The 7,860-nt window shown below is 39.9% G+C and overlaps 1 pseudogene; it reads right to left on the reverse strand.

The window, feature by feature from the left end:
- Window positions 1–2,095: 2,095 nt before the first annotated feature.
- On the reverse strand, window positions 2,096–3,144 carry LOC145545598 (histone-lysine N-methyltransferase SETMAR pseudogene; annotated as a pseudogene).
- Window positions 3,145–7,860: the final 4,716 nt, after the last annotated feature.

Genomic DNA, 7,860 nt, shown 5'->3' on the forward strand with positions numbered 1-7,860 from the left:
TTCATAACTCTTAATAAATGTCTCTGAAACCTGAGGTTTGCTTTCTATTTGAAAGCCTTAAGTGCTCACACATACAAGTGCCCTGCCTGACTTCTGGGCAATAATTCAGATATAATGTCAAAGAAATATATTGTCCCCAAGCTTTTGGCAGTCACTCTACCTGCTAAAGCAAGGCTCCTTTGAGAGACAGACTCTTTGAGCACAAAGTCAAAAAGTTGAATGCATCACAGGCGTTTCACTATCCCCACCATCTGTCAACAGAGGAAAAGTCCATACCCTTTCTCCTAATAATCTTCTTTTTTTTTAATTTATTAAATAAATTTGTTTATTTTAGTTGGGGGCTAATTACTTTACAATATTGTAGTAGTTTTTGCCATGCATTGACATGAATCAGCCATGGGTTTACATGTGTTCCCCTTCCTGGACCCCCCTCCCACCTCCCTCCCCATCCCATCTTTCTGGGTCATCCCATTGCCCCAGCCCTGAGCATTTGTCTCATGCATCGAACATGGAATGGTGTTCTGTTTCATATATGATAATATACATGTTTCAGTGCTATTCTCCCAAAACGTCCCACCCTCACCTTCCCCCTCAGAGTCCATAAGACAGTTCTATGCATCTGTGTCTCTTATTCTGTCTTGCATATCCTTTCTCCTAATAATCTTCTTACATTGATAAATACAGCTAAAGAGAAGTAGACTTCACAAATAAGTCACATCTTAGGGCTTAAATTAGCTGAGCTAAGTTTAAACATTTTAACATATACCTGATGGTTCCAGTATGTGATCATAAGTGGTTTCTGTGGTGCTGGTGAGTAGAGAAAGCTTGATGTCTGAACTGCATTTGTATAAGTTCCAGATGCTAAAAAAGTATAAGTGGTTTCAGCTGTAATCATGATCCAGACCATACACAGCATGGGAGCAACCCAGAGGACATTAACACTGATATAAATATTCATCAAGAGACTCATTTTGGGCATATTTGTGTTTTTTCTTTTATAAAAATATATCAGTTCAGTTCAGTTGCTCAGTTGTGTCCGACTCTTTGTGACCCCATGGACTGCAGCACTCATCAGGCTTTCCTGTCCATCACCAACTCCTGGAGCTTACTCAAACTCATATCCATCAAGTCGGTGATGCCATCCAACCACCTCATCCTCTATTGTCCCTTTCTCCTCCTGCCCCCAATCCTTCCCAACATAAGGGTCTTTTCAAATGAGTCAGTTCTTCACATCAGGTGGCCAAAGTGTTATAGTTTCAGTTTCAGCATCAGTCCTTCCAATGAATGGTCAGGGCTGATTTCCTTATGATGAACTGGTTGGATCTCCTTGCAGTCCAAGGGACTCTCAAGAGTCTTCTCCAACACCACAGTTCAAATGCATCAATTCTTTGGCGCTCAGCTTTCTTTATGGTCCAGCTCTCATATCCATACATGACTCCTGGAAAAGCCATAGTTGACTAGATGGTCCTTTGTTGGCAAAGTAATGTCTGTGCTTTTTAGTATGCTGTCTAGGTTGGTCATAGATTTTCTTCCAAGGAGCAAGTGTATATATATAAAATGTACTACTGTCATTATTAGTTTCAAATTTAAATAATGCATAATTATACTTTATTTAAATAGAATATGGATTTCAATAAAAGTATTAGGGAAAGAAACAATAAACCATGAAATAATTAATATTTGTGGAAGACTGAATTAATGTTCTTGCTATGCAGAATAATTTTTAGAAACAAAAGTTAAAAATTTAACATCAGTACAAAAGTAATATTGGAACATTGACTCACAAAGTAGGAAATACAAATGGTTAATAGGTATTTTGGGGGGAAAGAGGTTTTACTTTTACTTTTAATAGAAGAAATGCATTTTTTAAAAAAGCCATTTTTCGTAAGTTTTAAAATATCCAATGTTTCAAAAATAATTATCTTTATCATCAATGAAATGAGAGCTCTCATACAGTTCAGATAATTGGAATAACGTTCTGGAAGACAAGATATAAGTTCACTACAATATTGCATGTATTATATTGGTGAAAAAGTAATTATGGTTTTGGACTGTGAATTTTAAATTATTATTAATAGGCTCAAACACATCTTTATTAATCAAAATAGGAAACATTACAATCAGCACATTTTTGCCAATGAGAAGTAACTTTGTTTATTCCTGTAATGTAAAAATCCATGCTTCAGGATTTGATGAACTCTTGGAAATTATTTTCTGCCTCCTGCTGGTTTTGGAAGCGTTTTCCCTGCAAAAAGTTGTTGAGATGCTTGAAAAAATGGTAGTCAGTTGGTGAGAGGTCAGGTGAATATGATGGATGAGGCAAAACTTTGTAGTCCAGTTTGCTCAACTTTTGAAGTGTTGGTTGTGTGACATGCAGTCGGGTGTTGGTCATGGATAACAATTGGGCCCATTCTGTTGCATAATGCCAGCTTCAGGCACTGCAGTTGTTGGTGAACTCGTTGATTTGCTGAGCATACTTCTCAGATGTAATAGTTTTGCCAGGATTCAGAAAGCTAGAGTGGATCAGAGTGGCAGCAGACCACAAAACAGTGACCATGACCATTTTTTGGTGCAAGTTTGGCTTTGGGAAGTACTTTAGACTTTCTTCTCGGTCCAACCACTGAGATGGTCATTGCCAGTTGTATAAAATCCACTTTTCATCGTACATCACAATCCAATTGATAAATGGTTTGTTGTTGTATAGAATAAGAGAAGATGATACTTCAAAATGACGATTTTTTTGATTTGCGGTCAGCTCTAAGGCACCTACTTATTGAGCTTTTTTACCTTTCCAGTTTGCTTCAAATGCTGAACGACCATAGAATGGTTCATGCTGAGTCCTTCTGAAACTTCTCATGTAGTTGTAAGAGGATCAACTTCAATGATGGCTCTCAGTTGGTCATTGTCAACTTCCAAGAACCAGCCACTGCACTCCTCATCTTCAAAGCTCTCATCTCTTGTGAAACTTCTTGTACAACCACTGCACTGTACATTTGTTAGTAATTCCTGGGCCAAATGTGTGTTGATGTTGCCAGTTGCCTCTGCTGCTTTATGACCCATTTTTACCTCAAATAAGTAAAAAGCTTGAATTTGCTTTTTGTCTAACACCACTTCCCTAGTCCAAAATAAATGCAAAATGAACATCAAAAAACCTCAAGTGAGAAAGGTGCATTAAAATGATATATAACCATAGTCATTTAAGAATGTATTCCAATATCAAATGGCAAAGTTCAATAATGAAAAATTTCAATTATTTTTGAACCAACCTAATATACACATGGTGGGAAGAAGAAAATTTTCTGTACCTTTTAGGTTTTTCTAACTGGTTTAAGAATTAAATTGACATGAGACAGATTAACAGGAGAAAAATGAGATGTGTATGTGGGAGAGACCAAGAAAAACAGTCAGTGGCCAAGATGGCAGAAGCCCTCACATTAAATACCATTTTCAATTAAAGACAAAAGAGAGTGTGGGGGTAGTGGTTTGGGACTTAAAAGATAAGGAAGGCAGTTTGTATAGATAAATAGAATATTGACTGTCATATATGTAAAAGAATGTCACAGTCATCAATGATTGCAGCCACTACCCTGATAGTGACCCCTGGGAGTACACAAGAAAAAAAAGAATGCTTGCCATCTACCAGTCCTCAAACTGTAGTTACTCCCTATGGTGAGCTCTGATATGAAAACACAGGATACAGGTCCCAGACAGTTGAGGTACATATCAAAGGAATGATTTCACTAAGCTCAGACTCTTACATCTTCATATAGAAAAGCAGTAAACTCCTTGAGATTTCTAGTTTTCTTTAATTAACAATAATCTTTTGGCATTTATGCTACCTGCCCTTTGTTGCAAAACTCCTATATATCCTGGCTTCCCACCTCCAATCTCCTCAGAGCAGTTCTCTCAGGTTTATTTGAGATGCTGCCTTCCAGGCTTGAAGTGCCGAAAATTCTAGTCAAATTAGATGAGATGAAATATTTCCTGCCGTATCAGCAAACAAAAAAGTCTTAGTCATCAGTGATTGCAGTACTCCAGTATGAGCTGGTTAGCCCTAAGGGCATTTAGGAAGGAGAAGAATACCTGTGATCTACCAGCCGTCAGACTGCAGCCACTTCTTACAGTGAGTTCCAAGAGAGCCCAGGCTGTGAAAACACAGGATATTGGCTCCAGGTAGCTGAGATGCATATGAAGGAGTGATTTCAGTGAGTTCAGGCTCTTGCATCTTCCCATGCAGAGAAAACCACTAAATTCCTTAACTTCAGCTATCTGGCTTTCTTTAGTTAACAATGACCCTTTAGATGTATGGACTACCTGCTCTTTGCTGCAAAACTTCTATAAAAGCTGGCTCCTCCCCTTGCCTTTTCAGAACATTTCTCTCAGGATCACTCAAGATGCTACCTCCCGGGCCTGAAGCCCTAAGATTTCCTACTGAAATAAAACATAACTCAACTTTAAGGTTGAGAATATCTCTTAAGTCGAAAGCTATGGTGACCCCCCAAGGGGCCAGAGCAGATTTCTCTCCTCCACCTGAACACTAAGAGGACCTGGAGCCTTGGTACCATCCAAGGCTTCTTGTGCCCACCTGCCTCCTAAGGGAGTCCACATGAATTTGAGTGAGTCTCTCCTGGTTCTTGGATCTCCTGTATTGGTTGATGATCCTGAGTTTTATTTGGTGAGGTATAGTAGGTCTGCCCCTTCCCAGCTGAGAGATACTGGGTGGGTTGACTGAAAGATACTGAAGAATACCCACCCAAGTGAAAGATACTGGGGATGGGGATGGTTGAAAGAAAGACACCAGGGTTTGCTCAGTTGTAGGAGACTGAGTGGTCTTGGATGAGTGGTTAAGTAAGAGCCTGATCTGATGCTTTGTTTTACAGGTCCACCGCCTTAATAGAGTTATTCAGGATAAAGGTGAAGATATTGCATGAGAGCTTTGGTCCAAAGAAAAGAGACAAGATTTCTCCTGGCTAGTTATGGCTTTCTCAGGTGACTGAGAAGTTTACCAGATTGATAGAGACCAAGTCTTCATACTATGCAGTGGCTCCATAGAGAAATCCATTCATTAATTAAAACACTTGCTCACCCAAAGGTCACAAATTAGAGTTGACCATTCAGCCATCTGAGCACCCATGGTGGTCTTAGACTGCTGGAGGGAAAAGATGAGACATGTAAGACAAGCTGAAAGGACTCTGGGGTGATACCTGGAGGACTCAAGCTCACAAGTATCACACAGGTCTACCACCCGATTCTACTAGTAAATTTTGTTCCTGACAAATTCAGCTTAAGATAGTGATAGCTTATAGAGAACGGCGTTGCCTTTGTGATCTCCAAAGGAGAGAATTTATCTTCTGGACCAGAAATGAGGCTTCAGGCACTCAGAACTTCGTGTGGCAAAAGTTTTATTACAGTGAAAAAGGAATAGAAAAATCTTCTGACATAGACATCAGAAGGGGGCATAGAATGCCCTCTTAGTCTTATCACGGCCTTATATACTTTTTCAAGATTGTAAAGGTCTTACCAGACCAACAGCCACAACTTAAAACTTAAGATAATAGGATTAGTCAGAAGTCCATGCAACCCCATGGACTGCAGCACGCCAGGCTTCCCTGTCCTTCACCAACTCCTGGAGCTTGTTCAAACCCATGTCCATCAAGTTGCTGATATTATCCAATCATCTCATCCTCTGTCATCCCATTCTCCTCCTGCCTTCAATTTTTCACAGCGTCATGGTCTTTTCAAATGAGTCAGTATTTTGCATCAAGTGGCCGAAATATTGGAGTTTCAGCTTCAACATCAGGCCTTCAAATGAACACCCAGGACTGATCTACTTTAGGATGGACTGGTTGGATCTCCTTGCAGTCCAAGGGACTCTCAAGAGTCTTCTCCAACAACACAGCTCAAAAGAATCAATTCTTTGGTGCTCAGCTTTCTTTATAGTCCAACTCTCATATCCATACACAACTAATGGGAAAATCATAGCTTTGACTAGACGGGCCTTTGTTGACAAAGAAATGTTTGTGCTTTTTAATATGCTGTCTAGGTTGGTCATACTTTTCTTCCAAGGAGCATGCATCTTTTAATTGAATGGCTGCTGTCACCATCAGCACTGATTTTGGAGCCCACTCCCCCCAAAAAGTATCTCATTGTTTCCATTGTTTCCCCATCTATTTGCCATGAAGTGATGGGACAGGATGCCGTGACCTTAGTTTTCTGAATGTTGAGTTTTAAGCCAACTTTTTCTGTCTCCTCATTCACTTTCAGCAAGAGGCTGTTTAGTTCTTCTTCACTTTCTGCCATAGGGGTGGTGTCTAATGCACATCTGAGGTTATTGATATTTCTCCTGGCAACCTTGATTCCAGCTTGTGCTTCATCCAGCCTGGCAGTTTGCATGATGTACTCTGCATAAAAGTTAAATAAACAGGGTGACAATATACAGCCTTGGCATACTCCTTTCCCAATTTGGAACCAGTCTGTTTTTCCATGTCCAGTTCTAACTGCTGCTTCCTGACCTGCATACAGATTTCTCCGGAGGCAGGTCAGGTGGTCTGGTATTCCCATCTCTTTCAGAATTTTCCACAGTTTATTGTGACAGCATATTAAAAAGCAGAGACATTACTTTGCCAACAAAGGTCCATCTAGTCAAGGCTATGGTTCTTCCAGTGGTCATGTATGGATGTGATAGTTGGATTATAAAGAAAGCTGAGTGCCGAATAATTGATGCTTTTGAAGTGTGGTGTGGAAGACTCTTGGGAGTCCCTTGGACTGCAAGGAGATCCAACCAGTCTATCCTAAAGGAGATCAGTCCTGGGTGTTCATTGGAAGGACTGATGTTGAAGCTGAAACTCCAATCCTTTGGCAACCTCATGCGAAGAGTTGACTGATTGGAAAAGACCCTGATGCTGGGAGGAATTGGGGGCAGGAGGAGAAGGGGACGACAGAGGATGAGATGGTTGGATGATAGCGCTGACTCAGGGGACATGAGTTTGGGTAGACTTCTGGAGTTGGTGTTGGACAGGGAGGCCTGGCGTGCTGCAATCCATGGAGTTGCAAAGAGTCAGACACAACTGAACGAATGAACTGAACTGAAGTGAACTACAGACAGGAACTAAAGCAGAAGTAAGGGGAAGGCCTGACCCATGAAGTCCCCATAGTTTCCTCCTTGTAAACTGACAAATTTTATAACGTTTTTGCTATTTCAATCTTCATAGTTTCCTCAGGTCTAACTTGAAGCTTCCCAGACGTATCTAACAGTATAAAACTCATTTACAGCTTTTTAAATTCAGTTATATATTTAAAAATTTTAAGACATTCTGTTTAGCTTTTTTGATATCTAAACTGTTTTAGTAAGTAAGTAAGTGCTAGTTGCTCAGTTGTGTCTGACTGTGATCCTACGGATTGCAGCCTGCCAGGCTCCTCTGTCCACGGAAGTCTGCAGGCAAGAATTCTGGAGTGGTTTGCTGCTCCCTTCTCCAGGAGATCTTCCCAACCCAGGGATCAAATTTGGGTCTCCTACATTGCAGGCAGATTCTTGAGCATCTGAGCCACCTAAGTTGTGATTAATAATTTATGTGCTTAGTCATTGTGAAAAAGTATTTCATAGTCTTCTTCTGATATTTCTATTATCTGAAATTCACGTTGTTCATATGTTTCTGTTATTTCCCATTGTTGTTTATATTTATTCCATGGTTAATCTTGCTTTTTGTATTTGGTAATTTCTGAAGGTTAGTTCATATTTGTCTTTTATTTGTTTCTTTTTAAATTCCTTTTGCCTAGGTTGTCAAAGTATCATCCCTAGAGTGATTTTAATTGTCTTCTGCAGGAACAAAATGCACATAATTGGATCAATAACACTATTGA

This window comes from Giraffa tippelskirchi, chromosome 4 (assembly GCF_054371585.1).
Source record: "Giraffa tippelskirchi isolate mGirTip1 chromosome 4, T2T-mGirTip1v1.2.pri, whole genome shotgun sequence".
Taxonomy (NCBI): domain Eukaryota; kingdom Metazoa; phylum Chordata; class Mammalia; order Artiodactyla; family Giraffidae; genus Giraffa; species Giraffa tippelskirchi.